Source organism: Ctenocephalides felis, unplaced genomic scaffold, assembly GCF_003426905.1.
Source record: "Ctenocephalides felis isolate EL2017-DRISC unplaced genomic scaffold, ASM342690v1 CF-g0.4_SCAFFOLD_00845, whole genome shotgun sequence".
NCBI lineage: Eukaryota > Metazoa > Arthropoda > Insecta > Siphonaptera > Pulicidae > Ctenocephalides > Ctenocephalides felis.
Window position 1 is genome coordinate 63,568,267 of NW_020536999.1, and position 20,428 is coordinate 63,588,694.

Here is a 20,428-nt window from a genome sequence, read left to right on the forward strand (position 1 = left end):
TAAAAAAAAAATTTTTAAATGGTGAATACCTATAATGATTTTTTTATAAGTGCAGCAATGTCTAGCTATTTTCACTTTGAAGTATATTGTTCTCTATATTTCCAAGCGAAATCTAATTTCACTATTGCTTGGCATTAGGCTACCCGAAGACGGTATAGAACATTGATCTTTTTTTAGAATCTCAGTCTAACCATAATACACGGGAGAGCCAAAAATTTTAATTTACAAAAATTAAAATTTAAATGTAAAGAACGACAAAAATTTACCTAAATAACACATTGCCTTCTATATTTCCAAGTGAATGTCAATGTTACTACTGCTTGACTTTACGCTGCCCGAGGCAGGTATAGTTTGACCACTAATCCATGAAAGAACTAAAACTTTTTAAATTGTAGAAAGTATAGCATAGAAGGAAAAAGTGAAGACAACAAGAATTATTTTTTTTATTATTTAAATTATGGCTAATTGGAATTTGTGTTTGAAAGGTACATAGTCGGAACCTATATATAGTGTATAAATGAAATAATGTGTTTAATACTAACATTTTAGCTATTTAATATGATAAAAACTATAATTGTTCCATCCTTCTAATAATCCGTCCCATTTCGGAATTTTGTTATTTTCCTTGCACTAGGCGATCAATACTCGCCGACTACGCTTTCTAGGTATAGTTATAGTTATATAACAGGTGTATGGTGAAACTGGCTAGTGTATCCTTCCTATATATACATCATAGTCGCAGTTTCGCGTATATTCGTGTATATTGCACATTATATATCAAGGAAAAAGCACTAAGACATATAATTCAGCGCATGCTCCCATTTCGTTGGGAGAGACTGGTCTGCGCAAAGAACTCCGCGAATCCCAGAGACGAAATCCTATAGTTGTAGATGTTTGTTTGCGTTTTGGAAATGATAAATGTTTTTGTAAAATATATATTAAAATGATAATGGAACCTGCAATGGTATTGCATCTATTGGTAAATTACCCGGGTGGAAACAGATTATAAGTTATAACGTGTAATATAGACCTTTCATGCCACTTCTTATATATGTTTTACTGCGTTATTGATGTACTTGAGATATCGCTAGAAAGTAGTTTATCTGCAGAGCAGAAAACATAACCATATTTGATGTAAATTTCAGTAAGATGGTCTAGATTTTAAATTGAATAAACCCTATGTTTTTTTCGGAAACAAGATAAGCACGTGCAATACAGAAGCACTATCGTACAGAATCTGAGACAACATGTAAATACATATATAGGGAAGAACATGGTAATACGTGGCAGTTAGATGAAATGGAATTAATAACGAATATTTTTCTTTAATTAATCTTTTAATAGCAAAATTTAAATTATCCTGATACATTATCAAAATTCCATTACTCTAATTGTAAGTCTAATAGTCATGAAACAAAAAAAAGTTTCTTATAAACTATTTAATAATAAAACGTATAAACCAATAGTTCATATTTACTATGAACATTTTAATTTAAATTTGAAAATGGAGACTTTTTAGAAAGTTTGCCTAAATTTTCTATTTTTTTTAATTTGAAAGTCTTGATTTAAGTTTTGAAATTATTAAATATACTTACTCAAAAAATTGTGATGAAATCCGGATTTTCATCGTCAGAAACATTTGTTGAAAACAAACACAAAATTTTGATTTCCTATTTAAATCTGTTGTAATCTATTTAAAATTGTTTATTTATAGCTTTCAATTTAATATATAGTTACATTGATGAAAATTGAAAATCATTTTTAGCTTTAAAATAGCTTTTGTTTGCACTTTTTTCTTAGGATCAATCGCTCTTGTTTTGATATTGGTTGACAATATATTCTTTTTTTTTTAAAAAAAAGAGTTATTTATAGCTTCATAATCTCTATTCCTAAGAAAAATATTAGAAAAAACACAAAATATTAAAAAAAATTTTAAATGATTTTTTGATAATTTACAAAAAGTTTTATGATACTAAAATTTTGAATTTTAAAAATATCTGGTTCAAAACTAAAATTGAGATGCTATTTTAGTTTTATTAGTCGCCAAAACAACTAAATGTTTAAAATCTCTACTCATATAAAAATAAAAAAATATTTCTGTCAATTTGGGATATATATATTTATAATCCAATTTTTTTCTTACAATTTTTGCAATACGTCACTTAAATTTTAAAGGGTCAATTTTTTTGAACCCTTAGGAAAGTGTGAGTTAAAAGCTACAACAAACATTGTTATGGAATAAGTTTAGTTTGCCAATTTCATGTTTACAAAAAAATTATATATGTATATATAAACACATATAATGATTGACTTGTTGTTGATTTATATAGGATTTATATAGGATTTATACTGTCTGCATGAATCTAACAACCAACTATAAATTATGTTTGAATTAAAGTTAATTTCCAGTTAAGTCCAAATAATATAAATGTGTTGTTTCACTATTTATCTAAAATTTGTCATTTATTTCTGACATAGGCGGGGTAAAATGGGACAACCAGGAGGCAATCAGATCTAATGTTTTATTTTTTATTTCAAAGGAACGTCACAAAACGATAGCTACAATATTCGACCAATGCAAAATAAAAACATTATGGATACATTTTTTACCAAGATAACACTATATATACCCTTGAACTGGAATTTCTACAGAATTAGTAATTTATTTTTTGTAATATTGCTTTTTCTAATTGAATTTGCATTTTCTTTACTAATTTTTATTATTTACGTCGTTACCAACATAGAGGTTCAGTTGGTTCTTTTTATACCACATCAACAGATTTGTTTTTGTACATTTTAGTTAAAATCTTAGGACATTCAGTAATTGTTTTGACTTTACATGAATTTTTGAATGGATGAAACTCATTAGTTGTCTAATCCAATTATAATAATTAACTATACTGGTATTTGTTGGCATTTTTATTATGTGCATGCAACTATACCAACGTAAGGCGAATTTCACTTGAGGCTATATTTGTAATTTCTTTGGCACCATCGCCTTTGTTCATTGTATATACCTAAAAGGATGAATTAAGAGAATATTGTGGGAGGAATAGCTCAATTGGTAGCATGCCCGACTCACACGCCAGCGATCTTCAGATCGATCCTTGGCAATGTCATATAATTTGAAATCTTAAGTTGAAATTAATTAGAATTTGAATCGTTAACTTGAAATTGAATAAAAATAGAAGTAAGAAAAAAAAGTCAATATAATAGAATGTGGGAATCAAGTTGCCTTAGAATTTGATACATGATATATTTTAATACATTTTTATAAAACATAGAAATATCTTTCTATAAATTTACATATTTCTACAAGAATATAATAGAAGAAATTAAAAACTGTAAATTCAAAATTAAATAATAATATAAATTAATGTTAAATCGTTGTTACCATAATTCGAATGAGTATGAGTTTGTGGAGTAGGAGCAGAGCTAAAATATGACCAGCGACTTACAACTAGTTAAATAATATATTTAAATCATTCCATTTACCCCGTTTTCCTCTCAATAGTTATAACATTATGATATTCGCCGTAAAGCGTTATCTTGGTCCCATCGGCGAGCCGCGTCCTCCGTCCACGAAATCCCTCGGCGGACGATGATTTACTGGGCTGCCGTATATGAGTCAAGAATAACGACCAGATATGCTCGTTTTGTTTTCTGTACTCACTTTCATTGTTTGGACTTAGTCCTACGAAGAAAAAGGCGTTACGTTATACAAAAAAATAAAAAATATCATCAACGAGACGAAAATAATGATCAACAACGCAATCTGTCGCGAGCGAGTTTGTTGTACTACGCAGCTGGTAAGAAGATATTTTCATTCATCGTCTCGGTTATGGAGAAAACTAGTTTTATGTGCACGTGCCTGAAATTGTATTAGTGCATAATTTATTTAATTTACTTATTAAAAGACTCTATCATATAGTAATATTTAATATTACATGAAGAGTTTGAGTAATTTTTTTACGGACAATAACCGACCCGTTTCATCGGTTTTCAGCGCCAAAGTTCAATATATAAAATCATTTTATTATAAAGTTCTCGTAGGGTGAGCTACAGTAATAAATAAATAAATCGCAAATAATATTTTTTAAAAAAAATTTTTTCAAAAATTTCAAAAATCTCATTTTGAAGTCTTTTTGAAAAAAATATTTTTGGTACGGAAATTTCCAGCAATTTGCTTTAAGGCACGATGCCATGCACAACTAGTTCTTTTTTTAAACGTAAAAAGTATCGTGAATAAGGTAGGGCAAAACTTATAGGTTCGTTGGTTAACAAGTCCACCACTATTACCTTAAAAAACAAGTCAATTATAAAAAATTTTAAATATACTATTTTAAGTAGAAGGCAGAAATTATGGAACCAGCCTTAATTCTTATGGCGTCTAAAATATTTTTTTAGTAGATTGTTGCCTTTGAGCAAAAGTTATATTTTATTTAGTTATAGTTTATATCTGAATAATATATCAGTATATATCTGAATAATATTTTTAAGTTTACGTTGTTTGTTGTTCTTTTATAATATTTATACTTTGTCTTTATACTGGCAAAGGTGTAGGGTATGGCGAGGCAGAAAGGTCCAATTTGACTTGAGCAATTATATTGTGAAAACCAAATCAATTATATCACAACAAATAACACATATCAATCAAACAACTATCCGACTATGTTCAATAAAATTCATCATTAGAAAAATGTTTTTTTTCCTTTTTTTTCTGGTTCTTTTTACCTCATATGTTGGGTAAAATAGGAAGGCCAACAGGTCTGATGTTTCATTTTTAGTTTTAAAGGTATTTTACAAAATAATAGCTTCATTATTCAACCAATGCAAAGTATAAATATAATGGGTAAATTTTTGCAGAGATAACAGTTTGACAAAGTATTTGACATTGCTTTGTCAGAAATAATCATCAGCAGAGTTGGAATAAGTATTTATTTAACTTATCTCTTGTAAAATTGAATTTTTTAACTTAATTTTTTTTTCTTGCTATTTTTCATTGTTTACACTTTTGCCATTATCAGGCTAAAAGTTCAGTTGGTCTTTTTACCCCACCCAAGTGTTAGTTTTTATAAAGGCTAAATAAAAATCCATACTTCAAAATAATTAAATAACGTGTACCTAAATATTATATTAAGGTCTCGTAAACTAAACAACCGCGCTCACAACTAAAAAAAAATTACAACTAAATAAAATACATTGTTATAGATTTTCAAATATTTTATTTCCCGAGAGTGACGTCGTAAGAATTAAGTCGGTGGCAGATTATACATTTTTTGCCCTTTACTTTCAAATATGTTCTTTAAAATATTATTCCTATTCCTAACTTCACTTGTTCTTGAAATATGTGTGGTGGTCTTTTTTCTCGTATTTTTTTGCGCCCATGCTTTACTTATCTAAACTCAATCTTTAGGGGTATGTGAAGAAAACACAAAAATATGACTTGTTCATATGTTCATAATTTTAATATCTCTTGTTATATTTTTACAATCTTGTATGACTGAATTTAAAATAATTATTATTACTAAATATACAATATTATTAATTATAGTGTTAACTTTAAACATTCTTAGTGACGTCCAAAACTTTTAAAACTTGTTTGATGATCTTTTTATTCAAATCTCTCTCCAAAATTGCCTTCGTTTATAAGCGCAGTGCTCTAAATAACATTTCTATGTGTATATAAATGGACCCCATTTTAAATTGGCTTTGAAAAATTGCACAAGGTTTGCATAATACCGATGTATTCGAAAAAATGCAATAAACATCCTCTAAAAAGGGAAGGAACACAAATAAAGGAATCAATCGATCACTCTAGTAGAATTTTTTTCAAGGTGGAAAATACGGATGCTATTTTTTATATGATGGACTCGTGACGGTTTACGATTTCATTGAAATGCTTATTACAATTTAAATGGGAATTTTAGTTCATTATTGTAATTAATGGTTTTTCATAACTGTTGTTTTATTAACTAAATATAAGTACTTAAAAGAATCTCTTCGGTCAATATCTGCTTAATGTAAGTATAAATAAACGTGATACTAAATTGATATCTACCAAATGAGTATATAATTCTTGAAAGCGATTGATGTTTTTTTGAGAGAATAAAACAATATTTTTAACGGTTTATTCAAATAGTTTAAGTTTGACTAAAAATCAGAACTAATCAAAGCACTATTAACTAAACTCATTCATATTCATAATTCTCAAATTTTGCCCAAAATACGAAAAATTATAAACATGAAATATATATCAGGTTGGCAACTAATCAGTGCGGATTTTTGTTACAAAATCAAAGACTTTTTTTATGGAACTAAATAACTTTATTCTGTAATACATTATTCATTTTGGTAAATGGCTTTTTGTCATCTTTGCATCAACGCAGTGATTTCCACTTCCAAAACATCCCAACCAGGCTCGAATAATTTTTGCTGATTTTCCAGAGATGCGTGTGATGATAATGATGGAATACAACATATTTCCTATATTGCTTAATTTTGTTAGTTTTTTAATGTAGACATCAGAATTTCTATAACAGTTCAAAGTAGACAATTCCTTTTTAATCAACTTCATCAGGACGACCAGAGCGCTTTTCATCTTTGAAAAATCGCCAAAACAAAATTTGGCAAACCAATTTTGATACTGCCATTTTTTAAGACTTTGTCGCCATAAACAATGCATATCTTTTTGTGAGTATAAGTTGTCTTTTTGCCTCTGCAGAGATAAAAAAAGAAGAAATGACAAAAAAATCGATTTGATATATTATGTTTCAACAAATCCCAAACTAAAACTAACTTTTACCAATTGACACCTGAATGCCTACTATTCAATAACGAAAAGTTTTTTACATTTGGAATACGACAATAAAATTTAAAATTCAATTGAAACCATCTAAAAGTGCAAGCTGCACATATTTATTTGCCAACCTAATATTTTCCTAATTATAGAGGTAAATTAATTTATTTTGTTGTATCCACTCTAAAGCAAAGTACAGAATTCTGGCTATTTTAATGCTATATATAATTTTGTATGATTCTGTGTCGTTAATATTACTATTTTGCAGTAGTTTATAGATCAACACTTTGATTATTATGATTCGAGAAATCTGCTAGTAATCAAATTGCAATCATGTTGCACATCCTTAGGGAGTGACTCAAGACTTATTTAAAAATGTGAAATATTGAAAAAATATTCAATGATTAAAAATGTTAATGAATATAATATTACTAATAATAAATACAAAAGCATTTGGTGCTTATCAAAGTATTTTGTTATGACTAATATTTTTGAGATTTATTTTGGATCCAATATTCGCGATGTCCAGATATTTAGAAATTAAGCTAGCCTTCAAGGATTCGTTTGCCCATGATTCTATTTATCTTGGGCTTTTCCTAGATTTTTGCTAGATGATTAAGCTTCTAATTCACTTTTTATATTTATCGATTAAGTGGTTTTCTTTATCCTCTAATATTGATTTTTGATGCAAATGATATTTCATCTAAATGCGTTAACAAGTGACCTCTCAGATTGTTTCAGAGCTTCGTCACCGTGCGCAATAGACGCATTACGCAATTTAATCACGTATAATTTATTTATTCATGCACATAGATTAGAAAATAATTGTGTTGTATTCAAATTGAAAGCTATAAGTAGAATTGTTCGTGATTGAATGTTTGTAATAAATGGCCTAACGCTGAAGCATATAAAGGCGACGACAATAGAAATCTTATCCAATTGACGCTACTGTTATTTCGACCATCCAAAAATGCAATGGACGAAATCTCAAATGACGACAGCAGTTGACATTGTTTCTATTCGTGGGAAGAAGAAACTTTCTTGTCCTAAAATAATGTAATAAAAAAATACAAACCTAGCAAATCAAATTTTATTGGTATTTTTAATAGCAACCAAAATAATATCATTTTATAAGCTAATGTGATAAGATCGAAATAAATCCAATATTATTTGAAAAAAATCATAGAAATCACTTCAGTAAATGATTTTTTTATTAAGGCTATAGCAACTCATTAAGCCAACATCCTTTCCATAGCTGCTTAACATTCTCCTTATAGTCCTCTTATTGCTAGTCTTATTATAGTCTGTTATAGCTGGTACATAGAAAACTGGTCTTAGATTTTCTAATTGGGGCTATAAGGCAAGTTATTGGGCCAACATTCTTGTTATAGCTGGTCTTCTTATTGCTAGTCTTATTATAATCCTCATATAGCAGGTAAAATGGTTTTTAATTGTCTAATTAAGGCTAAGGCAAACTCATTCTAACATGCTTTTTATAGCTGGTTTTCTTATTGGTAGTCTTATTATAGTCTTCTTACAGCTGGTTCACTAAAAACTGGTCTTAGTAACTCATTTGAATGACCATCAATATTTGATATATTAATATGGCTTATGCCCTTAATTACTTCATTTATGTAAAGTATTTTTTATTCATTGTGGATTGTAGAATGGGAGACGTACCAATGTCCATATGTATTAATTTTTAAAATCTGTAATTGAATACTCTGCATCTTATATATATTTGACTGATTTGCCCAATAGCTCAATGCCAATATAGGCTTCAGGACGGATTTATATATTGAAATTTTTGCATTTTCAGTTTTATGTGACAAAAAAATACTTGATAAGGCTTCAGAAGGAATTTACATACTAAAACATTGTTTTTATAATGAATGTTTCGATTTTTTTTGCTATAGACTCTTGCAATTTTTTCATTTTTAGTTTTATGTGTTGAATTTTTATTTGATATGTGGATGCTACGTTAATTTTCTGTCCAGATGAATAACTAAATATTTTACGTTATCTTTTTGCTTGACAGTCAAATAATCAGATGGTCAGTTTATCATACTCATGGTAATATGTCACATTTCTCTTGATTTAGTTTTATTTTCTTGGTTCTGGGCCATTCTTTATTTAGTAATTTGTAAATGGAGGTAGTATTTGTAATTTAATTGAAGTTATTATCAGGTTCTACACTAAAATTGTCTAATCTATCAATTGCGTGGCTTGGTTACTATCAGACGAGGTGATTTTCTGACCTGGTTACTATAAGATTATTAATGTTACTATAATATTAAATAGGGTTAATATCGGAGATGATTGTTATTATTGGACATGGTGTTAAATACTAACAATTATTACTGAGCATTGCTATTGTATGATATTAGGTTACTTGATATGTCCATTGTCTGATTTGCTTTCCGACTGAAGTGACTTCAAACCATCAAAATTGCTAGTAATGGTAAATATTCCTTCAAATATATAATAATCAACTAAGTAATTTTGAGACAAGTGGTTTATAAAATCAATGTGAAAAATTCGGAAGTATCGATATTTTTGGACTGGTTCTTATGACTTCGGGCAATGTAGATACAGCCAAGAAAAAGACAATTTTGAAGGAGACGAATTTGAGAACTGAAATATATAATTAAATTGGAAATAGAAAAGCGTTTAAAATAGTGAAGTAGCGCCGCTTTTTTTGAATGGCATAAAAAGAATTGACAATAAATAATTAATTCAAACAGCCTCAAAAAGTCGCAGTGTAAAGTAAAAGCTTCCAGTAAATAGTAACAATTTATATTGAAATCCGACAACGCTTATGCATATAGATTATGTAATGAGTAGTATATATGATATATATATATATATATATATATATATATATATATTGTACTTAGCAAACTATACACACAGTACGATAAGTAATATATAACAATTTATATTTTAATTTATTTAATCTATTTATTTAGTTGACCTCAACTAATTTTTCCAAAATAAACATATGCTATTTCAAGCTCGCATATATTATTAAATATTTAATATTACAAATTTTGCGCTAACTCGCGGAAAATTGTCGAGATATTCATAAAAATTGTTATTATTATTTCTGGTGACAATGTCAATAATGTAAAATTTCGAATACCACTTATTCTAAAACTACCATCAAACTCAAATTGTCAAAACCAGAATGAATTAAAAGAAATCTACGAAGGATTGCAATAAACGATGCGAACTCGTATAGAATTCTTAATCAATATTATGGATGCTACGAAATAGAATATCTTATGGAGTTGCCCTAATCAGGCAATCCATTCACGAATAATTGTGCAAATACAGAAAACATTGACACAGTTGAGAATAGGGGAGACTGGAGGATTTATAAAGCATTTGTCCAAATCATTTTATAAATTCTACAAATCTATAAGATATTGAGTTTTGCACACTATTTTTTGTTATTTAATATAACCCGAACAAAAAATACTACAAAAAAATTAGAATTGGAATCATAATATTTTAACAAAATATTGTTATCTATAAATAGTTGGCGCTGTTCTATCGTATGATGTATAGATAATATAAAAGAGTAATTAATGTATCATTATAATGATAGTAGTAGTGAATATAGAGATCATATATAGAAACTATAGTTGTAATTGAGAGTAAAGGAATAATTAATCAATTTGTGTTAGTTAATAGACTTCACAACAATACATTTCTGATTAAAAAAAATTAATTGGAATAATTATTTTATTAGTAGTGCTATATAAAACAATTATTGCTGTATATACTACTGGTAAATATAAGCAAAATAGACTACTTAAATTCTACTAATATCGTGTAATGGCTATTTTATTTTAGGAAGGCCCTTATGATAATCTGTGTAATATGGCAACAGAATGTTAATAAAATGAAGCTAATACTATTTTAAAGATTATAAATAACCTTCAGCCCCCGGTTTCCTCTACATCACTTCTGTCCCTCGTTTGCCTTCATTGTATTGTTCAAGTATGCACGGATTACTTTTGGGGAATACATAGTATCAATAATTAACCCGTACACATATAACTGTAAAAGCTTTCTTAGTCAATGATATCGAATTAAAAATATTTCCTGGTTTTATTTGGTAAAACAAAACGAAATATTTAGAATGTTTTTTCCATATAATATAAATTATTTGAAATACTTAAATTTTTTCTTTTTTTAGTCAATAATATTCGAATAATTTGGATTTACTTCCAAATATGACAAAATGAAATGGAATGAATTAATTATAATACAATATAAAACATATAATACGATATCTTTAAATAGTAAATATCAAATTATGCCCCATGATTCAGTTGAAATCGGTTATAGTAAGGTCGGCGTGTGCACAAATTTTAATTTTTTCTATATCATCTAAAATAAATATATATCTATATTATCGATATAATATTCTCCTGTTTTTTGATACTATAAGAAAGTGCAAACTTCATGTAGAAGTTGTTAACAACCACTTGCAAAGTTTCGATTTCCAGTTGACCAGTTGATAAAAATAAATATTAAAATCACTTTCAAGAGAACTACATATATTCTTTTCATAGTTATTTCAGATTATAACACCAAAAACAAATTAGTAATCGCAAATATTTAAGTAGGGCGAGAACAAAACTAATTTGTTTAGTAATTATACTGTGAAAGCCAAACCAAATATAACAGAAAAAATAACACATATCAAACAAACAACTATGTAACTATGTTCAGTGAACTTGCCAGCTAATTAATTAATATAGAAATGGGTTTTTTTCTCCATATGCGTGGTAAAAAGGGATATTCAAGGGGAAAATTATTGCCATTTTATTTTAATTTTAGAGAAGTTTTACGGAAAAACAGATATACGATTATATCAATGCAGGTAAATTATTTGGCTGAACAGCAAAATTAAAAATAACGAACTAAATATTATTTGTTAAGCATAATAAACTAAAATCTTTCTCAATCTTCACTAAACCGTTATAAATCTTGCTTTTATAGGTATTTCTGTTTAATTTATCGTAATCAGACTTATTGTTTTTTGAAATACAATTATGTATTACAAATAAGATGAATACGACTTCTGTTTGAAATACATATTTTATGAACACATTTATTACAAAGTTTAATCTACATGCAACCTTCAAACAGAATAATTTATTATTAGAGTTGGAATAACTATTATTATTTTCAATTTTTTGTAAAATAGCTTTTTAAACTAATTTTACTTTTTTAATTACTATTTTCTTATTGACAACATTTTGCCAATGTAAAGGTTCGGATGGTAAATTTTTTTCCAACCACCTGTAAGCGATTGTAGAGGTTATATAAAATAAAATTTTGAATGTTACTTAAAAATAATATTACACCTGATGAAACAATTAAATAACATATACCTAAAAACTATATCCAGGCATCATAAACTAAATAAAAAATTTCAAAACCAAAAACTCTACTAACGAAAAGAAATGCTTTAGTTTTAAACAATGATCGTTTATCTCCCTATAGCAACGGCTTAGAAATTAAAGTGATGGCTGGTTACACATCTTTTGCCTTCTACTTTAAAATAGTATCGTAAAAAAATCTATATTTTACATATTTTTGGAATAATGGTGGTGGACCACTTTACCTGTGACTATTTAAGCTTCATTCGCTCTACCATGCTGCATATAACAATAAATTTTATTTTATCTACATTGTCGTATCATTTTATGTATTACAATTACATTTTAAAAAACAAGTTTTTATAATCAAGCACCAGACTAAATGTATTCATTTTTGTTTTATTTTTGTAATAATATAAAATATCAAAAATAAAACATCAATTTCTTTCATAAATCTTTTATAACTCTCTCAAACTCTACATCATCACACCTGGTCTCGGTGTGCTCTAGATATACCTTGTGCATCAATTTATCGTGAAAAAACGTCGTAATTAATCTACATTAGTTAATACGAAGATGTCATTCTGTCGTTTGAACGAATAATCTATCAAATGTACGATAACAATAAGATTTGGCGAGTAATGATTTAAAATGAGACCCTGGGCACCCCTTTTTCGCTCAAAATACAAGAGAAATTAGAACATTTCGACGTAGGGTTGGCAGTGACACCGCTGTGAAATTTGGGAAACGGATTTATCAAAATTATGTATCGACCGTGTAATGGGAATAGTAGTGAAGAAATATTTGTTTTGAAAAGATGTGTATGTGTTTTCAGTTTTCTGTAAGGTAAAACATAGAAAGTGCAGAAACTTTTCTCATTATTTTGCCATATCTTATGAACAAGAGCGTGCGTCGGAAGAAGGTGTATATAAGTTTGCATGCATATTTTCTTACATAATTATGAAGCTAGAGCTTTTAATAAAACTTCTAAGAAATGTGACGCTATGCAATCTAGTTTAAACTATTTTGCAAACAGAAGGTGGAAACTCCATAACAAAGTCAGCAACGTCCATGTAGTTTATTCTGGGTAGTTTACTTTAAATTTTCGAATATTTTTTTACATATTATTTTAATTACAATTCATAATATCAAGAGCAGCTGCAAATTCGTATAGCTGCCGGGCTTCCTAGTTTAATATGTGCAAATGCGTTTTTTAAAGTTTGTGAAAATTGTAAATTAGTGACTGAAAAATGAAGTACGTGGCACGAATGAAATGACATACTATTCTTTGTCTAAAATAGTACTAAAAATGTAGAGATATTGAAACGATAACTTTAAAAAGTCAAAATACAAAAGATTTTTGTAATCTTCAATTACTTACGAAATCAATCAAATACAACGATAATTACTTTTCTAAAATTTACTTCTTTTAAAACATAACATGATTGATATCATAACTTTTCTTTAGCAATAATTGACGGTTTATTGAAACTTTTTTTATACTTTTTTATACTTCTTACAATTTTGGGTACAGTTTTTATAGTTTTGTTTACAAAGTTTTAGAGATATGCTTCTGAATATATATTTTTAGAAAAGCACACAATTTTGATTATTACCTATAAATATTTCTCCTGGAATTTAAAATTGATCATAAAAATATGTATTGTTTTAATCTTTTTAATATTTTCAAAATCTTAATTAGTTTAATTTTAATTTCTTTTCATGCATTTACTTTTTAATATCAGTACTTTTTTAATATTATTATCGATATCATAACCTTTCGTTATTATTTTTTGAAAAATTGTAGATTTATTAAAACTATTTTTACATAGGTTTTTACCTAATTTGTATTTTTTGCTTCAAGAATTTCCTTTTTTTTTAAATATAATATGATTGATATAATAACTTTTCGTTATTTTTTTAATTAACTGAAATTTTATTAAAAATATTTTTACACATTTTTTACATAATTTGTATTTATTTAAGCCTCAATTCTTTCTAGAATCAACCAAATGAAGCAAGAATTTTCTAAATCATAACACGATTGATATTATATTAGTTTTTCTTTAAAAAAGTTGCAGGTTTATTGAAACCCTTTTTACACTTTTGATTTCATTTTTGAGTACAGTCTTTACAGTTTCCCTTACAAAATTTTAGAGATACAATTCATAATAAATACTTATTATTATTAATATATATTTGCAATATTTTAAAAATAATAATATTAATATTATTAATTTATATAATTTAAATTTAATAACGTGAATTGTAAAAGAGATCTAAAACTGAAAAGAAACGAATCAACTTTGCTTTTTTAAGAATTGAAGAAGAATTGGGCGGGGCGCAAAGGTCCAATTTGACTTTAATTAAATATGCTGTCTAAACCAAATAAACTTAATCACAACACTTAACACGTATCATACAAACAACTATTGAACTATGTTCGGTAACACTTCCTGTTAATTCCTAATTATGTAAATATGTTTTTTCAATAATTTCCTAAAATTTGTCATCTGTCCCATTTCACCCGGCGTATTGGGTTTCAGTTTGTTAAATTGTGTGTCTTTTATGACAATTATTTAATTTATAACTTAACAAAATTTCGATACGTATATTATATTCTTGTTTGTATTTATTTCAGGCACTACTTCGGGGGCCCACCCGGAGATAACGCAGGAAATGTGTAAATACTTTATTAAATTACTATGATTATTTTTAATTTAATTAACTCACTTTGAATGATGTTATTAACTACTAATAACACAGGCCAACAAAAAAAAGTTTTTTTTTTGGTGCCTCAAATGTTAGAGCTGATTCTTATAGTATTTTTTGCGCTGATTTCAAATCTGCAAACCATTTTTTTGTATCAGCTCTAGTTTTTGAGATACGAAGAAGTTGCCAAAACCAGGTCCATTCGAGGTCGTCACGGAAAAGAACTTTTCACAGTGTCAACTAATGTCCCAACTAAGGCCGAATGGGTCTTGTAAGTTTGTATGTACAAGTAGGCATATCTCATTACAATAACATTCTGAATTATATTACTATTTTGTACTTTCGTTCCTTATATTAGGTGCGCAACTAAGTTCTCGCTGTTTGTCAGTATATGGCTTTATCAGTAAGGGTTGGTCGATTTTGACAAATCCAAAACGTCTTGAAGCAAGCTTAGAGTAAATAAACAAACTGCTGCGACACCTAATTGATTTCGTTTTTGCATTATATACTTCTGGTTAAGTGAATATGTCCAATTTTATGCCAAACAATCGTTATTTGCGAGGAGTGTTGATTTTCGTCTTCCATTAAAAAAAAACGGCAGCAAAGTGCATCGAGAGCTACGGAAATGTTGCTCTGAGCGAAACAACATGCCATGATGGGTTTTGTCGCTTCAAAAATGGTGATTTTGATGTTGACGACCACCCTCGTGAAGGAAGGCCAAAACCTTCAAAAACGCTAAATTGAAGGCCTTGTTCGAAGAGGATTTGTGCCAAACTCAAGAAGATCTTGCTTTAGAATTAGGAGTTACCCATCAAACCATTTCCAAGCTATAGTATGCGTCGGGGATGATTTAGAAGCAAGAAACTTCGGTTCCTTGTGAGTTGAAGCCAAGAAACGTCGAGCGTCGTTTTTTCGCCTGTAAACAACTGCTCCAGCGGCGAGAAAAGAAGAGGTTCTTCATCACATCGTGACAGGTGATAAAAAATGAATACATTACAGCAATCCAAAGACGAGAAAATTTAGGTTTGACCGAATATTCACTTCGAAGGTTATGCTCTACATATGGTGGGACCAGGTCGGTGTTATTTGTTATGAGCTGTTGAAACCGAGTGAGACCATCACTGGAGAACTGTATCGAACTCAATTGATGCATTTTTTTATAATAAAGTTACATTTTCATCGAAAAAACAGCGAGAACTTAGTTGCGCACCTAATATCGTAAAATATATCATATATATTGTATCTTCAAAACTAAAGCTCATAGAAAAAAACCAATGTCGTTTTTGAAATCAGCGCCCCAAATATACTTAAAAACAGTATTAAAATCGTTTGCACCATTTTCTTTGTTGACCTGTGTAATAGGTCGCAATTAAATCGAATTTACCTAATATCAAATTTATAGCACAAAAAATTGTGGTTACTATAAATTCAGGTGCTAATTTTTCGATAAAATAGAAATTAAACATAGCGTTGTTATGGCAACGCTGTGATACGGTCCAATCTTCATATAAATTGATACTAAAAACTGTCAAAATGATATGTATTTGCTGTGCAGTCAGAAGTTTCAGTTATAAAATCTAACTTCAAAAACGCACAAACGTTTTGTGCGTTTTATGTCACAAACGTTTTATGTCAATGTAACCTCACTTACATGAGGTTACATTTTGTAAGTGAAACGCCTGATCGCTCAGTAAATACATAGCATTTTGGCAGATTTACTACCAATTTATATGAAAACTGGACCGTAATAAAGCGTTGCCGTAATGCTTCTATTTTACCGGAGAATTGGCCCTACAGTTATTCTATTTTAACTGAGATTAACACCGAATCTTCATTTTGTGCACTACATGAAATATTTCAAGACACTTTTGCTGAGAAAACTTTTTGCAAAAATGCTTTGACAGGCAGTCCGAGTATTTTCTAATCTAATGATATACTTTAAATAAATAAATACCGTTTGCATCGTGGAATATGTAATCTCATTGTATGATAAAATTATGAAACGCGAACGTGTATCTAATATTTCTCAATATATTGAATTAAGGTTAAACTAAGCAATACTTAGGGGACAATTCTCCGATTAAATAGAAATGTTATAGCAACGCTATTTTACGGTCCTATCCTTGTATAAATTGGCAATAAAACTGTTGAAAAGCTATGAATTTGCTTTGCAATTAGGCGTTTCACACCTAACCTAACCTACAAATATCAAATATCATAAGTAAGTCCATTGATAACACATACCTGAAATTAAACTTTATGTGTAAAATGCCTGATCGTACAGGAAATACGTAGCTTTTTGACACTTTACTACCAATTCATACGGAGATAGGACGATAACATAGTCTTGCCATATAATTTTTCATTTATCAGAGAATTGGCACCTTGGTTACAAAATTCATGATTTCTATACGGACTTGTCGGCATTTTTTGTTATTCTGAGAGGCAACATTCGATGACACTTCGATTTATTGTTAAAAAACAATTCAGTACATTCTTCTGCTTATCTAACAGTATTAGCATATAATATTGCCGAATGGTACGGCCCTCGAATAAATTTATATATATTTATATTTATACATATGTTGGTATATATATATATATATATATATATATATATATATATATATATATATTATAATACTGTATGGTTTACGAATGCAAGTTGGGTTTCGGGAAGTTCCTGGAAACGGCTACGTGTAATGAACGGATTCATGAATCCACGCACGCGGCGAGACGCCTAAATCACCGCCTTCAAAGTGTTAGTTGTATACATGTTCACAGAACTGATTTAACTTCCTTTAATGAGAAATTTTAAGCCTAATAATAACATTGAAGGTACTACATACAATCTAAGGTATGAAATCTCATTCATAATTTTCTCTCTTTGCACATAATCTAGTTGAACTTTAACCAGAATTTCTAGTAGATCCACTATTGAGTGTATCTACTGTTTTATAGTCAATATAGTCAACATTGTATTTTTATGTACCTTGTTAGCAGTCACTACTTGTAAAAAAAAACAAAAACTATCTTGCTTGTGTAGATAGTATGCCCTTTTTGCGCGCAAGTCGTTAATTATATACACTCGTCCAGACAACTTTTTTTAAATTCTTTTTTAACAAATATATGTAGGAAGAAGTCTAAATCTATAAGTTCATTCCTGTTTTGGAATATTTCAGTAGAGTGCAATTTTATATTGCGCCGACTTGGTTGTTTATTATACAATCCCAATTTTTTTACGAAAATATAAATTTTTATTTTTTCTGTCTGAGACTTAATTTTTCTGCCAGTATTTCTCATTTCTGCATATATATATACCTACTTATATATCTTTTACGTGGCATTTTCAGTTAATATTATCACACCTTTCAGGAGCACAAAGATCCAATTTCACTTTAAATAACTGTCTAATAAACTAAATGAACTACATCACAATACTTAAAACATATCAAACAAACATCTATTGAACTATGTTTAGTAAAATTCTCAGTTAATTTCTAATTATAGAAATAAGTTGTGTAGCTATTTTTATAAAACTTTATACCTCATAGTCTCGATAAAAAGGGACTGCCAGGGGCAAACAGAACAAATGTCTTGATTTTAAATTTAAAGGGGTTTTACGAAATAATAGGTAAGCTACATTATTCGACCAATGAAAAATATGAATTTTATGGGCACGTTTTTTTCATAGATAACACTGTATATAACTTTGATCTGGTATTTCGTTAAAAATATTCATCAGCAGGGTTGGAATAACTACTGATTTTATTTATATCTCATAAATGTTTTTTTAACTAAACTTTAAAATTTTAACTAAATTAAACTTTAAATTTATGAAATTTTAGCTGAATTTTTCAACCAATGCAAGATATAATTAATTTATGGGTTCATTTTTTGCAGATAATATTGTATATAACTTTGATCTGGTGTTTCTCTAGATATTCATCAGCAGAGTTCAAAAAATTATTGATTTTATTTATCTCTTGTAAAATTGTTTTGTTTTTAATTTGATCTACTATTTTTATTGCTTACAACTTTGCCAGGGTAAAGGTTTAGTTGGTTCTTTTTACCCCACCCACATATAAGCTTTTATAAAGATTATATAACAACAACTGTTGAATATAACATAAAAATAGCAATACACCCGATGAAACAAAAAAATATCGTATATTAAAAAATTATGTTAAGGTCTCGTAAACTAAACAACAGTGCTCACTACCCAAAAAACTAACATCGAAAGAAAATACTATTGTTATAGATTTTCTATCATGGGCCTTTATCTACTGATAGCGACATTGCTTGATTCAAGGCGATGGCTGGTTTCACATATTTGTTCCTGTACTTTCAAATATTGTTGATAAAAAAAAACTTCTGACTTTACTTGGTGAAGACCGCGGACCTTTAAGCCTCGCTCTACCCTTTACTAAATACTCGTTTTTTTTTTTAAAAATAAAATAGTTCCTGTTTTTTAAGTAAATTTAAAATCTTTTAAGACTTTTACAAGAGTGGTAATGTCTGCAATAGCAGGAGAAATGTAAATTCAACGATACTTTTATGCAAATTTTTATAAACAAATTTCGCAGACACATCGGCTGACGTAAATCAGTGACCAATGGTTGCTCAGAATTAATTTAACGTCTTTCGATTGACAAACAAAAAAAGATTGTATAACATTTAATTCGAAATTCGCGCTTTTGTATTCAAGACGATTCCGAATTCGACCACAAAAGACGTTGTAAAGAGTCGCAGCTACCAGTGTTAAGCATACGTGCCTAAATGTCGTGACCGCCTCCGTTTCAAATGGGAGCAATTCCGAGAAGTGGATATAAATTAATTGTACGACATTCGAAATAGGTTAACATATAAGGATAAACAATAAATAGTGGTAATAATACGTCACTTAGACCTTAAGACCAATTGCTAGGACTTCTCGAATTATTAACCATTGTGAGATGAAAATACATACTATATATAAAGAGGGTTGGGGAGACTGGGTACGGTTGTAGCACTTTTTTTTAATCATTATTTTGTCAATTTACCTGGGAGAAAAATAAATTAAATGATAATTTTTACATTTGTTTACGAGGAAATCCTGACATACTGTCCTTAAATTCGATGTATTAGTCATAAAATCAAATCATACAAGAAAAGGGCCTATGGCACAAATTTCCACATACGAGGGCGGTTATGAGAGCGGTTATGGTCAGTAGTGACAGGGATGAAAATAGGTTAAAAACAATGTATAAACACCAAAATGGTTTATAACGACATTTATTGTCGTTAATAACAATAATATGCAATAATATGTAAAACAATATAACATAAACATTTAAACAAACCTTATGAATAAAATATAATATATAACAAAACCTTATTTTTTAAATAAAGTTAACAAGAACCCTTTGTGAAATCTTTTTTCTTTATGTTGAATTTTCTCTTTCCTTCTCTTTCGTCTTTTGTCTTATTTAAGTTAAATTTTTTTCATTTGTTTAATCTTTGCCCAAAAAGACAAGAAATA

The 20,428-nt window shown here is 28.6% G+C and overlaps 1 protein-coding gene across 2 annotated transcripts in view; it reads left to right on the forward strand.

Moving 5' to 3' along the window:
• The window catches only part of LOC113363407 (protein trachealess), a 397,957-nt gene that overhangs the window by 198,345 nt on the left and 179,184 nt on the right, over nucleotides 1–20,428 (forward strand). The window contains exon 1 of one of the 2 annotated variants that reach the window (XM_026605909.1): nucleotides 14,841–14,878. The exons of the other annotated variant lie outside the window; for it this stretch is intronic. The gene's annotated coding sequence lies outside the window, so the exon portion shown is untranslated. Of the gene's footprint in view, nucleotides 1–14,840; nucleotides 14,879–20,428 lie in introns of those variants that run through there. 2 annotated transcript variants of the gene reach the window in all.